Source organism: Dreissena polymorpha, chromosome 6, assembly GCF_020536995.1.
Source record: "Dreissena polymorpha isolate Duluth1 chromosome 6, UMN_Dpol_1.0, whole genome shotgun sequence".
In the NCBI taxonomy this organism is placed as follows: Eukaryota; Metazoa; Mollusca; class Bivalvia; order Myida; family Dreissenidae; genus Dreissena; species Dreissena polymorpha.
The window spans coordinates 4,251,634-4,271,250 of NC_068360.1; the positions used below are offsets into that span (position 1 = coordinate 4,251,634).

Sequence of the window (19,617 nt, forward strand, 5' to 3'; positions counted from 1 at the left end):
AACAACTCTTAAAAATATATCACTTAAGAGTACATTTAATGTCATGGATATCGCATATTATATTATAACAACCAATGTTTTGATGTTGAGATTGTCAACCTCAGGGCTTGAAATTAACACTCGCACACTCGCAAAATGCGAGTGAAAAATACAGATTGCGAGTTAAGTTTTAAGCCACTAGAATTTTTTTGCGAGTGAAGAAATAGTGAAAAAAGAGTTATATTGCTAAATGCGCTCGACGATTTGAACGCTAAACCGCAGGTCAATTAATAGAATGTCTGAATACCCATATGCGGAAGCTCGCACTTTGTATGTAGACTGGTATACTTATAGTACATATATGCGGTTGGTATTGGTACAAAGAATATGAAACAGTCGATTATCCACACATGTTCACTATAAAAGACAAAAAACATGAACAGTCATGCCGTCGAAGCGAAAATTTGCGAGAATGTTTTTGATTTTGCGAGCTGGTATTGAAGCTGCCCGCAATGTTTTGCTTGTAGAAAGAAAAGTTAAATGCGAGCCCTGCAACCTTTTTTTCCTTAGTGATGTCTACTCATTTTCTAAAACTATTCGTTTGATTGAATGAGAATTTTTAAAGTGTGTAATTTAAATAATTAAATATCAATTGATGTTCAACCTCTAGTTCTTTTGAGTAGTAACATCATTCTGTCTCATTTAATATAAAAAAATATTTAAGGTTCAAAATGGTTATGTTTCCTTTATAGGTAAATGGGTAACCATTACATGTGTTAGGATAATTATCTCGATAAAATAGCAGATATATGTGTAGATGATTTAGATTATGAACTTTCTTACATACCATTATGTCCTGTTTTAAAACTGTGCGTTTTCAAATTCTAATTTAAATTTGCTGCTATCACGAATTAATATTTTGTGTGCGTTTTTTTTGGTCAAAGTATGAATTTCACTTTCCACTAACATATATAGATTATTTAGTAGTATTCCACACTGATAATCCGTTTTGTTGATGTTTGCAGTCCAACCCGAAGATGAAGGACATTATTCAGAGGTCAAAAGGTCACCCTGCCAAGCGACTTGCACATGTGTACGACCTGTGTAAGAGCCGTAAGATTTGCGAGGGCGGTGAGGAAATGGACACGAAACTGGAAAAGGCTGATGACGAGGGTGGTGGTGGAGATGAACAAAAGAAGGTGAGTGAACTTCTTCTTGCAATAGTTTTTTATCTAATAAAAAAAAACTATATTGATGTTATTTCAGAAAAAAGATAGGACAAGAATAATATCTTCAAGTACTGAAGAAAAAAAAGTTAAAACTTGGATTGAAATATCAATTTTAGCATAGCAATTTGCCAATAGTACTTTCTACTAACTAGTCCATGTGTTGCCTTGTTCAAAATTGTTGATCAAAAAAACTTGTAACAGGCTGAAAAATACTAATACAAGTGTTTTTGGGATGGCAAAATTTTAAACACATTTATTGCCCCTCATTTGTTCATAAAACATGCAGAACGGACTTTGGCTTTTTTTTTGTTGATATCAAAGGTTTTCCTTCTATTTAAAAAGCCGTATGACCCAATCATGACCAATAGACCTAATCCAAAAAGTGATTGTTCTCAATGGTCAATTTTAGCATTTGTGAAACAGGCCCGAAGGTCATTGAGAACAGTTCCTTTTGCTGGACCAATCTTAATAAGAAAAAATGGCTGTCTATATCAGTTTCATACTTTTTCCAAGGGTCATGGTGGTTGTGGTCGCTACCAGCCTACCATCCGTCGAATGGGACTTGAACTGACCTGTGAATGGAAAAAGACAAATGAGGAAACACAGGAGAAGAAGATTGTGCTGACTGCAGAGCGTGTATATGAGGTCTTCAAGAGGATTTCTGATGAAGAGTGCATTGTTCTTGGTATGTGCATCGTAATGAAAGTTGTTGGTGTGTACATATGTAACAAACAGCTTTGATTAAATTGTTTTCTTTAATGGTAATCATTGCCCACTATCTTTAAATATGTAGACATCTGAAAGTAATGCTAACTTTTGTGAATTTAATGACTAGGTATTGCAATATGACTCAGTCACAGCTATAGATAAAATAAGAAGAAAAAAGGCCCTATGCTGGGGTGTGATGTATTGAATTTGTCACTGTGACATTGATTTTAAGGCTGATACAAACTGCATATGATTCTTATTCAACAGGTATGGATCCCAAGTTTGCGCGTCCTGACTGGATGATCTGTACTGTGATGCCAGTGCCACCCCTGTGTGTAAGACCGGCTGTTGTCATGTTCGGTTCTGCCAGAAATCAGGTATACAGTCTTAAACATGTTTTATATACAGTCATAAACGAGAAAGAAATGTAGAGTTACTCTTTTGACTATGATTGCCTACCTCGTACCTTTGATCATATAGATTGCATACATACAACTTGTCACAGAAAATCTAGATGCCAACAACTAATTTAAGTAGATACTTGACCCTGCTATTAGTTTGTGCATGTATGTTAGTTGATTATTGCAGTTTTGTGTATGTGTGTTTTTGTACTGGAGAAAAAAATTATCAAATGTCTTTTTGTATAAATTTAGAATTGTATATTAAAACCTTTGGAAATGAAAAGTTCAATTGTCATCTGGCTGGCAGGATGACTTGACTCACAAGCTGTCTGACATCATCAAAGCCAACAACCAGCTGAAGAGGGATGAACAGAACGGTGCTGCGGCGCACATTATTGCTGAGGACACAAAAATGTTACAGTTCCACGTGGCCACTCTGACAGATAACGAGCTGCCCGGACTGCCAAGGGTATGAGGGCTAATTAGTATAGTGTTGCAACGTTCACGCTTACCACTACAGTCAAAGCCCAGGGCTATCAAAAATCATTTTTATACGTATGACCTACATGTAGCTAGTGAACATTCGCCAGTTACATTTATTGAAAAGTCATTTGGGCTGCTGGGTTATACTTACTATTGCAACTACTGGTATTGTCGATATGAGCTTTTCTCAGAGAAACGATCATGCTGAATACACATGCATAAAGTATCGTCAAATATTTGCCTGTGCATTCTACACAGGCTAATCAGGGACAACACTTTTTTCTTTAATGGTATGTTTCTTTCCAAGGAAATCTGTTTTGAACAAAAATCAAGTTTCGATTGAAAGTGACATCCTTAATTAGCCAGCACAGGCTAATATGGGCTGAAACTTTATGCAAATTTATTAAGTCTGGTTTTCTCAGAGGGCTGCTGATTTATTTTATGACTTTGTGAATAGCTGTCGTTTTAAAATACATTGAAATGCCAAAGACTACAAACAAAAGGATTTTGAGATATCTAACACAAATTGTTTTTGAAGCTTGATGCACTTTTTGATTGAGTAATTCACTGTGAAAATGATTTTTTATCTCCCGTTTTTTATTTACTTTCTTTGAAATGAGTGGTATGCATTCACAATTTGTTGTTTTTATAGCTCACCTGATTGCTCAGGTGAGCTTTTGTGACCGGTCTTTGTCCGTCGTATGTCTGTCCGTCTGTTTACATTTGTTCGTAAACACTCTAGAGGCCACATTTCTTGTCCCATCTTCATGAAACTTAGTCAGAAGCTTTGTCCAAATAAAATCTCTGCCTAGTTCGAAACTGGGTTGTGACGGGTCAAAAACTAGGTCAAAAAAAAAGACAAACCTTGTAAACACTGTAGAAGTCACATTTCATGCCCAATCTTCATGTAACTTTTTCAAAATGTTTGTCTTAATGATATCTTGGTTGAGTTTAAAAGTGGTTTCGATCTGTTGAAAAACATGGCCGCCAGTGGGCGGGGCAGTTTTCCTTATTTGGCTATAGAGAAACCTTGTAAACACACAAGAAGTCACAATTTTTGCCCAACATCATGAAAGTTGGTTAAAACATTGGTTCATTTTTGGCCCAATTTTCATGAAATTTGCTAAAAACATTTGTTTCCTTGATACGAGATTTGAGTTCAAAAATGGTTCAGGTCAGTTGAATAACATGGCTGCTGGGAGGGGGGCAGTTTTCTCATTATGCCCCCCCCCCTTTCGATGAAGAGGGGTATATTGTTTTGCTCATGTCGGTCCGTCCGTCCACCAGATGGTTTCCGGATAACTGATAACTCGAGAGCGCTTATGCCAAGGATCATGAAACTTCATAGGTACATTGATCATGACTCGCAGATGACTCCTATTGATTTTCAGGTCACTAGGTCAAAGGTCAAGACGATGACCCGAAATAGTAAAATGGTTTCCGGATGATAACTCAAGAACACTTATGCCTAGGATCATGAAACTTCATAGGTACATTGATCATGACTCGCAGATGACCTCTTTTGATTTTAAGGTCACTATGTCAAAGGTCAAGGTCACAGTGACCATAAATCAGTAAAATGGTTTCCGGATGATAACTCAAGAACGCTTATGCCTAGGATCATGAAATTTTCAAAGATACATTAATCATGACTCACAGATAACCCCTATTGATTTTCAGGACACTAGGTCAAAGGTCAAGGTCACGTTGACCCGAAATAGTAAAATGGTTTCCAGATGATAACTCAAGAACGCTTAGGCCTAGGATCATGAAACTTCATAGGTACATTGATCATAACTCGTAGATGACCCCTATTGATTTTCAGGTCACTAGGTCAAAGATCAAGGTCACGATGACCCGATCTAGTAAAAAGGTTTCTGGATGATAACTCAAGAATGCTTAGGTCTAGGATCATGAAACTTCATAGGTACATTGATCATGACTCGTAGATGACCCCTATTGATTTTCAGGTCACTAGGTCAAAGGTCAAGGTCACCGTGACCCAAAATAGTAAAATGGTTTCCAGATGATAACTCAAGAACGCTTATGCCTAGGATCATGAAACTTCATAGGTACATTGATCATGCTCGAAGATGACCCCTGTTTATTTTCAGGTCACTTGGTCAAAGGTCAAGGTCATGGAGACCTGAAATAGTAACATGGTTTCTGGATGATAAATCAAGAACGCTTATGCCTAGGATCATGAAACTTCATAGGTACAATGATCATGACTCGCAGATGACCCCTATTGATTTTCAGGTCACTAGGTCAAAGGTCACGGTGACCTGAAATAGTAAAATGGTTTCTGGATGATAACTCAAGAACGCTTATGCCTAGGTTCATGAAACTTCATAGGTATAATGATCATGACACGTAGATGACCACTTTTGATTATCAGGTCAAAGGTCAAGGTCACAGTGCCAAAAACGTATTTACACAATGACTGTCAAGGTCACGGTGACGTAACTTAGAAAAATGGTTTCCGGATGATAATTTTTAAGAACGCTTACGCCTAGGATTATGAAACTTCATAGGTACATTGATCATGACCCGCAGATGAAATAATGATGAAACTTGACGAGGATGTTTGTCTGGACAATATCTAGGTCAAGTTTGACATTTGGTAAAGATTGAATGAACCGACTCCTCTCAGGTGAGCGAACTAGGGCCATTGTGGCCCTCTTGTTTTGTTTTGCTTTCTATATAATATTTCTGACCAAAGATAACAGTATGCATAACAACTAAAGTAATTCAATTGTTTGATGATGCTTATAGTATTTCATTTTATAAAACTTTAACATCAATATTGGAATAGAATGTACTTGTCATTTCAATTGTAGTAAGAATGTGAAAATTGAATGGATCCGTTTAACTCACAGATATTATCACAACCCAACAATCCATTGTCTCCCACAGGCTGTTCAAAAGTCCGGCCGTCCCCTGAAGTCCATCAAGCAGCGCCTGAAGGGCAAGGAAGGCAGAGTAAGAGGCAACCTCATGGGTAAACGTGTAGACTTTTCAGCCCGTACCGTCATCACGCCTGACCCGAATCTCCGTATCGACCAGGTCGGAGTGCCCCGTACCATAGCACAGAACATGACCTTTCCGGAGATCGTCACGCCATTTAATATCGACAGGTAATTAACGTTTTTTTTGTCACAAGCTGGTTTGTTAGCTGATATTGACAGCATTAAGTTTGGGTTTACAAGGGCTTTGTTTTTAGGTCAAATGAGCACAACGTGCTTATGGAGTTGTGCTCATGGTGAGCTTTTGTGATCGCCTTCTGTCTGTCGTGTGTCGTCCTTTGTGCGTTGTGCGGCGTCAACCTTTGCCTTGTTAACTTTCTAGAGGCCACATTTTTTGTCCAATCTTAATGAATTTTGGTCAGAAGATTGGTCTCAATGATATCTTGGATGAGTTCGAAAATGGTAACATTTGCTTGAAAAACATGGCTGCCAAATGGCGAGGCATTTTTCCCCACCCCTTAAAATCTTGTTAACACTCTAGAGGCCACATTTATTGTATGATCCTCATGAAACTTGGTAAGAAGATTCATCCCAATAATATCTTTGACGAGTTTGAAAATGATGCCGGTTGGTTGAAAAACATGCCCACCAGGGGGCGGGGCATTTTTCCTTATATGGCTGTAGTAAAACCTTGTTTACACTCTAGAGGCCACTTTTATTTTCCGATCTTCATGAAACTTGGTCAGAAGATTTGTCCCAATGATATCTTGGATGTGTTCAAAAAAGGTAACCTTTGCTTGAAAAACATGGCTGCTAAGGGGCGGGGCATTTTTCCTTATATGGCTATAGTAAAATCTTGTTAACGCTATAGAGGCCACATTTATTGTCCTATATTCATGAAACTTACCCAGGGGACGGGGCATTTTTCCTTACATGGCTATAGTAAAACCTTGTTAACACTCTAGAGGCCACATTTATTATCCGATCTTCGTGAAGCTTGGTCAGAAGATTTGTCCCAATGATATCTTGGATGAGTTAGAAAATGATAGCGTTTGCTTGAAAAACATGGCTGCCGAGTCAGGGTTCTCAATAAGAGCCGGCCGCTGGCCAAATCGGTCGTATGAAATCAGATTTTGGCCTGTTAAAAATCGCTCAGATTCGGAAAATTGTCAATTTACTTTTCGAACTGTGCGTGTCTTTTCGTTAATTTTGCTCCTTTTTGCTATTAAGCAAAGACGTGGCTTGATTATCTCCCTTAACGCATTACAACAACAACAACAATGAAAATGTGCAAATTGGAATCGGTAAAATAGCAGTCAAATATTTTGACGTTCTTCTCATCACATGGTGAATTTTTGTTCCTGATTGATTGCGTTTTTTGTGTTAATGCAAAGTTTTTGTTGTTGTGAAAGTTTGTTTTTCATTCAGTTACATTTCAAACTAGAGTGTCAAGCAAAATGTGCATGGTAGACAGACCATCCGGCCTTTTTCGCCCATTCCTGTAGGGCCGAATTTCGGCCCCATTCCCAATCCAAAATCGAAGTTTTTTACTCATGAGAATAAAATAACCAAATTGGAACTTTGTGCAAAAAAAACCCTGTCAAAATCATAAAATTGACCCTAAAAATCGAGTGCAATTACATATCCGAAAGTCGTATTTATCCGAATTATGATACACTTTATTTGTGAAAAATCATATTTTAAATGAATTAGCGCAAGCCGTTAAAAAAGCTAAAATATATAAAATGCACAAAAATGCTCAAATTTAAGTTCCTGGTTGACCATTAAAATGGCCATAAAATGGCCCAAAATGCAGGAAATCAATTGCTAAATTTAAAAATTTTGTGGGGGAAGCATGCCCCCGAACCCCCCTAGAAGGTCTGTTGGTTTCAAATTTTGGCCTGTTGGCTCAAAAGTTATTGAGAACCCTGGCCCAAGGTGCGGGGCATTTTTCCTTATATGGCTAAATATGGCTAAAGTAAAATCTTGTTAACACTCTAAAGGCCACATTTTTAGTCCGATCATGAAACTTGGTCAGAAGATTCATCCCAATAATATCTTGGACGAGTTAAAAAAATGATGCCGGTTGGTTGAAAAACATGGCCACCACGGGGTCAGGGCATTTTTTTCTTATATGGCTATAGTAAAACCTTGTTAACACTCTAGAGGTCACATTTATTTTCCGATCATCATGAAACTTAATCAAAAGATTTGTCCCAATGATACATTGGAAGAGTTTGAAAATGGTTTTGGTTGCTTTAAAATCATGGCCACCAGGGGTGGGGCATTTTTCCTTATATGGCTGTATTAAAACCTTGTTAACTCTCTAGAGGTCACATTTATTGTCCAATCTTCATGACGTTTGGTCAGAAGATTGGTCTCTATGATATCTTGGATGAATTTGAAAATAATTATGTTTGCTTCAGTCTTGGCATTAATTTTTTTTAGGCACTTGCCCGGTTGGGCTACCAGCTTTGAAATTTCACTAGCCCGAATCAATTTTAACTAGCCCGAATTAAAAGTTATTATTCTGTTACATTTGTAACTATGTTTGTTTTGATGAAACATAGAACAAAAAAGATTAAACAAATAAAAACCTGATTCTGTTTTTATTCACAGTTAATATCTTACAAAAAAATTAACACAAGGTCTCCTGACATCTCCATTCCATCATGGTCATTGTCTGAGTCTCCGACATCCAGGTCTGACATATCATTTATGCTCCTTAAGGCGGCCTATAAACAATTGTACATGGATAACATGATTTAAATTTTCCAAACACATATCTGAATAAAGTAAATTAAATGTCAAACTAGCAATAATACCTGTGCATAAGACGTAGCACAAGGAGGCAACTTTCCTGCCCAAACTTCTGAGTATTCTAAATCTAAAACCACATTTGTAGCAGTAGTTCTATTGCCTAAGCCACATATGGTTTGTCGCCGATTTGCGGATTGTACCAGCATCTAAAATGCAGTTTAATACACCTTTGAATTTACTGTCAGGATTTGTTCCTTGACAGATAAACTTTATCTGTAAAAAACTATACTTGTAAGTTAGTGCATGATATTTATTTTTTTAAATTAATTATTTAAAAGAAAAGAAATGCAAAATAACAAAAGCCCAGGATCTGATGGCATCACAATCGAATTTTATAAAATATTCTGGAATGATATAAAAACACATCTAATTAATTCACTTAACTATTCATTTAACAACAAAAACTTAACTACGCTACAAAAACAAGGTATAATATCACTTATTCCAAAACCTGGAAAAAACTTAGAATCCTTATCAAACTGGCGCCCAATTAGTTTACTAAACAATCATTATAAAATTGCAACTATATAGCAAACTGAATAAAAAAAATATTACCATCAATCATTTCAAAATCTCAATCTGGTTTCATAAAAGGACGTTACATTGGTGAAAACGTTCGTCTTATCCAAGAATGCATAAACTATTTCAACAATTCAAATAATCCTGGTCTAATATTCTTTGCAGACTTTGAAAAGGCATTCGATTCGCTTGATCATTCATTTATGTTCTCTTGTTTAGAAAATATGAACTTTGGTGAAAGTCTCATTCAATGGGTAAAACTATTCTATACCGATATTAACAGTATAATCATTAACAATGGCTTCTTTTCAAACAGTTTTAACATCGTACGAGGGGTTAGACAAGGATGTCCACTCTCATCATCGCTATTTATTATATGCATCGAGTATCTATCACATCACATCCAATCAAATAAACACATAAAAGGCATATCACTAGAACCTGACGAAGAAATCAAACAATCCCTATTTGCTGACGATGCAACTTATTTTTTAAATAACAATTACGATTCTTTCCATAACCTAATAGAGTCGCTAACCCTTTACGGAATGACATCGGGTCTTAAACTAAACAAAAGTAAATGTACTGTGCTACGAGTAGGTAAATTAAAACAAAGTAATGTTCAATATAAAAAAGAAATGAAATTTAATTGGACATCCGAGGAAGCCACAACGTTAGGAATTACATTCACAAATAATGAAAAGGATACAGTTCTTAAAAACATACTACCTAAATTACAGAATTTTAAAAACTGCTTAAAATCATGGCATCATCGTAAACTTACACTAATTGGAAAAAATACAGTATTGAAAACGTTTGCACTTCCTAAATTAATATATGTATTAACCGTTCTCCCAAATCCACCAAATGATGTTATTAACGATATAAAATCAGCAATATTTAATTTCATATGGGATGGTAAGCCTGATAAAATAAAAAGAACTCAGTTGATTCAATCTGGAGAAAATGGAGGTATCCAATTAACGAACATTGACTCATTCTTGAATGCAGTCAAATGCAGCTGGGTTAAACGATACCTAGATAATACCAATACAAGTAAATGGAAATTATTCTACCAGAAAATCCTAAAAAAATATGGTGACTCCTTACTCTTTGAATGTAACATCAGCAATACTATCTTACATGAAATTGCAAACTAAAACATATTTCTGTCTGATGTTTCATCAGCGTGGAGTGATGTCACTCATAACTTAGAAACCCAAACCAGCAGTAAAACAATTTTATGGAACAATAAAGACATAACTTCAAACAATAAGACGTTTTTCTATAAAGACTGGTTTGAACGAAGCATTAAATATGTCGACCAATTATATGACTACAGAATTAAGGATTTCTACTCTTTTGATAATATATGCTACATATACGGAATACCTTCAAATAATCCATAGCCTTAAACTAAAAATACAGATTGAGAAAGAAATAGCCCTCAGTAATGACACATTACAAATCTTTGAACAAAAATGGAATCGGATAAAATTCTCATAATGTTTTGTCCACTTATATACATTTCATTCTAATGTTAGTTTATCTCTCTAAAATAGTTTTGTTTATTTTTTTATTTTTATCCTCCGCCAGAGGCGGAGGGATATTGTTTTGGCGATGTCCGTCCGTCCGGCACTTTTGTGTCCGGAGCCATATCTTGGAAGTGCTTTGGCGGATTTCATTGAAACTTGGTATGAGTATATATATGCATAAGAGGATGATGCACGCCAAATGGCATTGTACACCATCTGTTAAAAACAGAGTTATGGCCCTTTGTATCTTGAAAAAATGCTTTTTACTATAGGCACTTTTGTGTCCGGAGCCATATCTTAAAAGTGCTTTGGCGGATTCATTGAAACTTGGTATGAGTATATATATGCATAAGAGGATAATTCACGCCAAATGGCATTGTACACCATCTGTTAAAAACAGACTTATGGCCCTTTGTATCTTGAAAAAATGCTTTTTACTATAGGCATTTTTGTGTCCGGAGCCATATCTTGGAAGCGCGTTTTTGTGAAAACGCACGACTTAATAATTCACCTAAATAAATTGTGAAGGCTTAAGAACCTTCCTTTGTCTTAGTTTTGTGTTATTGTCCTCCGTCCGTCCATCTATCATTATGTTCATCCGTCCAATTTGCACCCATCCTCAAACAAAGCATATGTTGCGGGGGATACCTTGGGCCTTTCAGGCCCTCTTGTTATTTTTCAATCTGACAAGATCATTGTGAATATACAACAAAACACACAAGTCCAGTATGCTTTCTTCCGACTTTATACAACTCATCATTTTTCATAACTATTCCTCTGTTGTTCATTTCTTTTTTCTCTAAAAAAATAAATATATATTAGCATATCTTGTATAACATGTCTGAACTTTATTGCTTTGTACAATCACTATGTTGTATGATCATATACATGTTTACATTGTATGTATAACATTGAATAAAAAAAAAAAGATATTTAATTGCATATTTTTTTACATTATGTATGACATGCATATACCTGCAAGTCAGCAATGCAGGCGCATAAACAAATTTCTCAATACTTGGAGACATCAAAACGAAGCCAAGACTGATTATTTTTCTATGACATTTGGAATTTTCGTTTTGTTCATATTTTGTGCGATACGCCCTCAAAATAACACAGAAAATACATTAAAATAAATGTGACACCGCAAGTTCTCCACCAAGTAATAATAATTGTTATAGCGTCTCGCGAGATCGACTTACAACACTGTTCAATAAGCGTCTAATCAATAAGTGCTCAAGGGAAATAACCAATGCAGTCTTGAATAAGCGTCTATATGAAGCTATTTCGGACTCGTTACTAAGTTCGGACACGAAAAAAGCACTCGACCCATCGGGCTACCGGCTTAGAATTTTCACTCGGCTGACACAAAAATCACTCGACCCGGTCGATGGTCTAGCGGGTTACGGCCAAGACTGGTTTGCTTGAAAAACATGGCTTCCAAGGGGCGGGGCATTTTTTCTTAAATGGCAATAGTAAAATCGTGTTAACACTCTAGAGGCCACATTAACTGTCCTATCTTCATGAAACTTGGTCAGAAGATTCATCCCGATAATATCTTGGACGAGATCAAAAATGATTCTGGTTGGTTGAAAAACATGGCTGCCAGGGTCGGGGCATTTTTCCTTATATGGCTAAAACCTTGTGAAAACTCTAGAGGCCACATTTATTTTCAGGTCTTCATGAAACTTGGTCAGAAGATTTGTCCCAATAATATCTTGGTATCTCAGGTGAACGACTTTGGGCCTTTCAGGCCCTCTTGTTAGGGAATTGGGCCCAGGCCATTGGTGTAAGCCTGGTCCATTTTGTAATCATTAATTGGTTGGTCCATTTCGTAATCATTAAATGGTTTCAACTGACCCATGCTAATTAACCAAAAAATTTTCTTTGTAAACTCCTTAAAAGAGGTAGAATAATAATAAGAATTTCTCTAAAGCATGGCAAATTTTGGTTTTGTAAATTTTTAGCCTATGGTAGCCCAGATTTCTGACACTTGGGAGCATCAACTGATTTGTCCACACCTTAATTGATATGCCTAGTTGCATTTACTAGCAATCAAAAATGGATTCTGTTTTTGCAGACTGCATGAGCTGGTACGTAGAGGTGCCAACCAGTACCCGGGGGCCAAGTACATTGTGAGAGACAATGGGGAGAGAATCGATCTACGATTCCACCCGAAGGCCAGTGACCTGCATCTCCAGATTGGGTACAAGGTATTGATATTGGTTAATAAAAATCAGTACCCTTTTTATGTCCCCCACTATAGTAGTGGGGGACATATTGTTTTTGCCCTGTCTGTTGGTCTGTTGGTTGGTTTGCGCCAACTTTAACATTTTGCAATAACTTTTGCAATATTGAAGATAGCAACTTCATATTTGGCATGCAACGTGTATCTCATGAAGCTGCACATTTTGAGTGGTGAAAGGTCAAGGTCATCCTTCAAGGTCAGAGGTCAAATATGTGGCCAAAATCGCTCATTTTATGAATACTTTTGCAATATTGAAGATAGCAACTTGATATTTGGCATGCATGTGTATCTCATGGAGCTGCACATTTTGAGTGGTGAAAGGTCAAGGTCATCCTTCAAGGTCAGAGGTCAAATATATGTGGCCCAAATTGCTTATTTTATGAATACTTTTGCAATATTGAAGATAGCAACTTGATATTTGGCATGCATGTGTATCTCATGGAGCTGCACATTTTGAGTGGTGAAAGGTCAAGGTCATCCTTCAAGGTCAGAGGTCAAATATATGTGGCCCAAATGGCTTATTTTATGAATACTTTTGCAATATTGAAGATAGCAACTTGATATTTGGCATGCGTGTGTATCTCATGGAGCTGCACATTTTGAGTGGTAAAAGGTCGAGGTCATCCTTCAAGGTTAAATATATGGGTCAAAATTGCTCATGTAATGTCACTTCTGCAATATTGAAGCTAGCAATTTTATATTTGAAATACATGTGTATCTCATGGAGCTGCACATTTTGAGTGGTGAAGGGTCAAGGTCATCCTTCAAAGTCAAACGTCATATAGGGGGACATTGTGTTTCACAAACACATCTTGTTTCGGTTTTGATTTTTTAAGGAAAGGCATCTGTTAGAAAAAATAAATTGGAAAATACTGATTCATCAAGGAATGTTGGTTTTTGTAACCAGGATTTAAATATGTTTAGACCAACGCCTGTTATTTATAAAAATCAGGTTTTTAATGCTCATTGATCAATCTTTTTTTTAGCAAGAATCTTTATTAATATTGTTAACAATTTACATACCAGTACCCCAGATAATTGTTTGGGAAATAGGGTTTTCACCCATTGATTTTGAAAATAGGGTGATTTCATTCTTGAAATAGGGTGAAATGAGTTATAAAAATGAATACTGTAAAATGATTGCCGCTTCACTTCTGTTGAAGCTGCACACTTGTATTGATTCAATAAAACTGTAAACTATCATCATTTACTTTAATACAATGATGTTTCATAACATCTTTAATCCTTGAAACTGTCCATAATTTAAACTTTAAACTTAAAAAAAAATGATAACACTAATGATTCGGCACTTATTGGCTTTTGCTTTCTTGGTAGGAAACCATTTGCGATCAACTGATATTTTGGGGCAACAATAGCGGACGTCTTTCGACCTCTCTTAGACTTTATTTCACATCATAATAGAAGCTGAAAGTACAGACCCTTTACATAGACATGCACAATGGTCGACGGATTAAGTCAGATTTAAAACGCTTGTATGTCTTCGTAAATAATTTGGTCAACACTTTATTTTACAATGAAATCTAGTCCACAGAGCATTTGGATAACTTTGACTGTTTTCCTGCTCAGTCATCCAGGCGCTTGCTTAATGAAAGCGTCGCCCCATTACGATAATAATTCCAAAGAGAAAATGCCGAAAATGAGCAAAGCATTTTCGATCAAACTTATTGTATTGTACACATCAAATTTTACGAATTTGCGTAGAATTCAACTCGGTTGCGTTTTGAATACGCATGATATTGTATTTCTTTGCGTTTTAAAACATTTTAAGAGGGTGAAAGACACATATACGCACGTTATCTGGGGCACTGACATCCAAGTTAAAAAAATATCACTGAGATTTAAATTGTTTTTAATACAACGTGTCATCTTTAAAATAGTTAATTGTGGTGAAATATACTAATGTAATACAAGCAATAAATGCAGTTTATGAAAGATGTTCAGTTTTTCTGTTCGCTAATTAATAATTAATAATTCCCCAATCAGTGGAAAACATCGGGATTTCCCGCTTATTTACAGTTTCATTAAATGATCTTTGGGTACTTCACATTTCAATAAACACTTCATTTGTTTCCACCAATGTTTGTAAAAGAAAAAAGTCACAAACCCAGTAAATTACATTTGGTCTTTCTCAGATTAACTTGTTAATTGTATATTACAATGGAAACAATTGTTAAAAAGCTCCTGGTATTCCTGCCAGGTTGAGCGTCACATGCAGGACGGGGACTATATCGTGTTCAACCGACAGCCCACCCTTCACAAGATGAGTATGATGTGTCACCAGGTGAAGGTGCTGCCCTGGTCCACATTCAGGATGAACCTCAGGTACGTGTCTTATTATGAATGAGCCTTTTTGGGGGAAAACAGGGTTTAATGCTTTAAATGTGGCCCCTTATTAGCCTTTACAGTCTTCAAGAGCTTGAAACAAGAGACTTTCTTTTCAAAAAATACCATAAGGCGCACACGCCGGAAAGTGGCATCCCTAACTTTGCAGACTGCGTAGGCTAATCAATGACAACTCTTAACACACATGCATTAAGCCTCGTTTTCCCAGAGAGCAGCTCAAATGATTCACTGGTTTTGACTGGTTTTGTGGTTCTAAGTCAAAATTAGAGTTATGTCTGTTTTTCACCAAACCTCAGCTTTTGCCTCAAACCTTTCCATGTAAATTTAAACTGTTTTGTGGTGAAATATTTCATTTGATTTGATATAAACAACAAAGTTGAGCACACACTTACAACTAGTGCTCTTAATTCATATAGAATATATATTTCTTGAAAACATTATGTTGTGAAAAGATTAAAGGAAATCATTGAGTATTAGCTTTAAAGAAATGTGTTAACCAACGATTTCAACCGACTGTTCTACCATAATTTTTCTCTGCTGTTTTAAGGACTCAACGTTTTGCACTTGCACACATGTTTATTATCCAAGTATTTTGAAGATTTTAAAAGCAGCGTTTTTTCTCACCACTTTGGGAATGGTACCGGTACCGGTCAAATTGGGAAAATTAGTGGCATTTTCATCCAAATTGGGAAATTTATTAATTATGCTGGAAACGTTTAAAAACATGTACAAATAATAAGTTGCATATTCACATCAAAGTGGTGAGTGATTTTCTACGAAATCATGTTTCTATAACCACTAAACAATGAGTTTATTAAACCTAACTCTCTTTTTACCTAAAAATGTGCTTAAGAGTATGATCTGTCTAAATCGGGACTTGTAGCCTCAGGTTCTGTAAGATAACCTGCCATATATTGAACCAGGTTTGCGTCAGTAGACTTGACCTTTAATGAAACGCTGCTATTATCAACATCTGACAACTGTGCACTGGACTCGATCTAAAATACATATTCCCCAATTTTTAAAGTCCGAATTTTATAAATGCGCGAGTGTTAATCAGTATCGGTAATTTGTTTGGCTGTTTTCATATTACACCAAAATTGGTGACATACTTCTTAACAAGCAGTATTAGGGTTTTGGCTCCAAGGCACTGAAGATGCAAACGATTGTGAATCAGTTGTGCGTGAATAACACAGTTTCACTATCAATGGATACTTTCACTGGCTTTGAGGCAGTTTGTTGGCGTTTCTATACCTAGCACACTAATCAGTCATTACGATGTAATCCTCTACAAAAAAATCATGGCAGTTTTTAGCGAGGCTGTTTTTGGAGGAAACCCAAGGTATTGTCATAGCCTGCTCATCGTCCACTGTCGGCCGGCGTCGTGCTAAAACCTTTACATTGGCTCTAAAATCAAAGTGCTTCCACCTACAACTTTGAAACTTCATATGTAGATGCACCTTGATGAGTTCTACACGCCACACCCATTTTGGGTCACTAGGTCAAAGGTTAAGGTCACTGTGACTTAAAAAAAAAATATATACAAATTTTGACAAGCTTTCGCAGCCGAGCGTGGCACCAGTTATGTGGTGCTCTTGTTTTAGAAAACATCTGATGGCAACCTGGTGCATTCCAGGAAATTGTACATTTCATGCTTAATATTGTCAAAACAATTATTTCGACAAGTAAACGTTTTTACAAATAATTATTTTATTAATTAACTAAAACTGTAAATGTTTGGTTGCATTCTCAAATGACCGTAATTAAATGTGTAATCCAAAAAACACTTCAATCTTCAGTTCATGTTAATGCGACGTTAGCAAAATTTAACTTCACATAAACATTACACATGCCTATTTCCTTTGTCTCAACAAAAGCGCGCAAAAATTAAGCTGCTCATGTAAAACGTCATGTTACCGCATGGAAAGCGAAGGCATATTGATTTTTGTATTAAAAAACTATGTAGCATAGAGGCAATTGAAATCTTTTAATTTCGGTTAAAAATTGTGTTATTCATTTTAACTAAGTTAAAAAATTAATTTCAATTAAACATGCTGTATCTTTATCATTAAGGTCTTTTCGATGATTCATTATTGAAGCAGTTTATTGTACTTTTCATACAGTACTGAGTAAACAAAAAATCCAGACAAAACTGGATTAAGTGTTGGGTGTTGTGAAAATAAGCTTAGCCCGTATACTGACATTATTGTTTAGACTGCGATGTTTTGACAAAAGGGAATAACATGTCATGTGTGTATGCAAATCTTCGGCAATTTTTCCGTAAATTAGATTTTTTTGTGAATTGGTTATTTTTATTTTGAAATTGGGAAAAATGGTCTCATTGGGAATGGTGCTGTTTTACGGTACCAACTTTATATAGAGGAAAAACGCTGGAAAAAAAAGGCCCTTAAAATTTATTTTGAATGTTTTTTTGGTTTTTTGGAACAACCCAGGATTGGCATTTTGAATGGGGCTGATATTAAGACCCACAGGTTGGGACAGAAAATCTTTGCTTTAAACTAAATAACAACATCTTTTACTTTGTTTATCTCGCCTTCAGCTGCACAACCCCATATAACGCAGACTTTGATGGAGACGAGATGAACCTCCATCTTGCCCAGTCCCTGGAGACCCGAGCTGAGATCTCACAGCTGGCTTCCGTACCACGCATGATCATCACGCCGCAGTCCAACCGGCCTGTCATGGGTATCGTACAGGACACCCTGACAGCTGTACGCAAGATGACCAAGAGGGATGTGTTTCTGGACAGGGTGTGTGCTGGTTTAATCCTTTACCACTCCGAGGCAAAGTGGAAATGGCTATGTGCAAACAGCATAAAACCAGAACAGTCTGCAAGTAACTCGCACTCTGTTCAGGTTTTATGCTGTTTGCTGCTCATCAGTATCTAGGGGTTGGAAATGGAGCCTTTAAAACTTGAATCTAGTAAGAAAGGTCTTTAATTACATTTAACTTTCTAAGACACTACACACATGTCAAAATACGTATCTAAGTGGTAAAGGGTATAATACTCTTTACCACTCTGATAAGCATTTTGACTGTATTGTAGTCCCTTAGAATATCAAATTAAACTAGAAATGGCGTGGCAGAGGCCGACGCATATCCCCACTCCGCATGTTTGACCCAGGGGCGCCCCAGGGTTGGTAATGGGGCCATGCATAGTTGAGATTGACCGTATTGTCATAAGAGAAGTTCAGTATCAATTAGAAGTGAATCAGTGTAGAAATGAAAAAATTATAGTAAAAGGCAATTTTGGGTGGCGTGGCCTATGTGGGCGGGGCGCCCCAGGGTTGGTAATGGGGCCATGCATAGTTGAGATTGACTGTATTGTAATAAGAGAGGTTCAGTATCAATTTAAAGTGAATCGGTGTAGAAATAAGGAAATCATAGTAAAAGGCAATTTTGGGTGGGCGTGGCCGGGGCGCCCCAGGGTTGGTAATGGGGCCATGCATAGTTGAGATTGACTTTATTGTCATAAAAGAGGTTCAGTATTAATTTGAAGTGAATCGGTGTAGAAATGAAGAAATTATAGTAAAAGGCAATTTTGGGTGGGTGTGGCCTATGTGGACAGGGTGCCCTAGGGTTGGTAATGGGGCCATGCAAAGCTGAGATTGACCGTATTGTCATAAGAGAGGTTCAGTATCAATTTGAAGTGAATCGGTGTAGAAATGAAGAAATTATAGTAAAAGGCAATTTTGGGTGAGGGTGGCCTATGTGGCCGGGGCACCCCAGGATTGGTAATGGGGCCATGCATAGTTGAGATTGACCGTATTGTCATAAGAGAGGCTCAGTATCAATTTGATGAAATCGGTGCAGAAATGAAGAAGTTAATGTAAAATAACATAAAAAATTGAGTGAAAATCTCTGACCCAGCCCTCCCCCAACCCCCATAACTTTTGACACAGGGGTCAGATCAAAATTCCGTCACTGTCACCGTCGCACATATGCTCATAGCTACCATGTATGTAAGTTTCAAGGTTCTAGTGCTAATAGTGTAGGAGGAGCAGGTGGCCAGGATGGACGGACAGACGCACATCACCACAATATCCCAACACTTTTTCTCCGAAAAACGTGGGGATAATTTAAGATCTTTCTTGCTTGATTTAATTGTTAAATCATAATTTTCAACCCGTAGATACTGATAGTAGCAAACAGCATATAGCTTTTTGTACATACTTGTAGTCATTTTTTGTTTGCCTCTAAATGTGTGCTGAATTTACTTATGAAAACATACACATGTATAATGTGAAGCCTATTTACTGATTGAAATTATGTTATTAAGGTTTTGTCCTACATAAGTTGTACGTATCTTAATGTTTAACAATTTATTGTGTGGGGTTTTTGTAC

At 36.7% G+C, this 19,617-nt stretch overlaps 1 protein-coding gene, 1 long non-coding RNA gene and 1 pseudogene across 2 annotated transcripts in view; 2 read left to right on the forward strand and 1 right to left on the reverse strand.

Annotated features, from left to right (window-relative positions):
* Nucleotides 1–19,617, forward strand: part of LOC127833765 (DNA-directed RNA polymerase II subunit RPB1-like) — a 149,812-nt gene that overhangs the window by 111,119 nt on the left and 19,076 nt on the right. The window lies entirely within an intron of this gene.
* LOC127833766 (DNA-directed RNA polymerase II subunit RPB1-like) overlaps nucleotides 1–19,617 on the forward strand; it is a 29,711-nt pseudogene that overhangs the window by 1,381 nt on the left and 8,713 nt on the right.
* LOC127833788 (uncharacterized) lies at nucleotides 8,365–8,800 on the reverse strand. Its single transcript, XR_008027601.1, has 2 exons — nucleotides 8,592–8,800; nucleotides 8,365–8,501 (listed from the first exon to the last, which is right to left on the reverse strand). It is a non-coding gene; the product is annotated as an uncharacterized LOC127833788 (long non-coding RNA).